Source organism: Penaeus monodon, chromosome 23 (genome assembly GCF_015228065.2).
Source record: "Penaeus monodon isolate SGIC_2016 chromosome 23, NSTDA_Pmon_1, whole genome shotgun sequence".
Lineage (NCBI taxonomy): Eukaryota > Metazoa > Arthropoda > Malacostraca > Decapoda > Penaeidae > Penaeus > Penaeus monodon.
In genome coordinates, this window is record NC_051408.1 from 34,583,525 (window position 1) to 34,583,921 (window position 397).

A 397-nucleotide genomic window follows, 5' to 3' on the forward strand; every position below is an offset into this window, starting at 1 on the left:
TTTTTCGTTGTTGTTATATCCTGTTGTAATTGTTATGTTATCCTAATGATTGATCACCATCAGTTATTTAAGGGATAATTTTGCGGAAAGAGAGTGCTCATGAGCGCCCTCGTTCACCTCCATTTCACATTTTCTTTACTCTTTATCCTTGCTTTTTATTTACCTTTCTGTTCGTCTTCATTTGTCTTCTTGGCGTCTCCCTTTTTTCTCTTGTTTTTTGCCTAATATCTTCCGGTTCTATTTTCTTTCCTGTTTTGGCCTCTTCTGTTTAATCGTTTTCTCCCTTTACCTTCTCTCTTTCTCTCTCCTCCCCTGTCTCTCTCCCTCCCTCCCTCCACCCCACCTCTCTCTGTCCCTCCCTCCACCCCACCTCTCTCTCTCCCTCCCTCCACCCCTC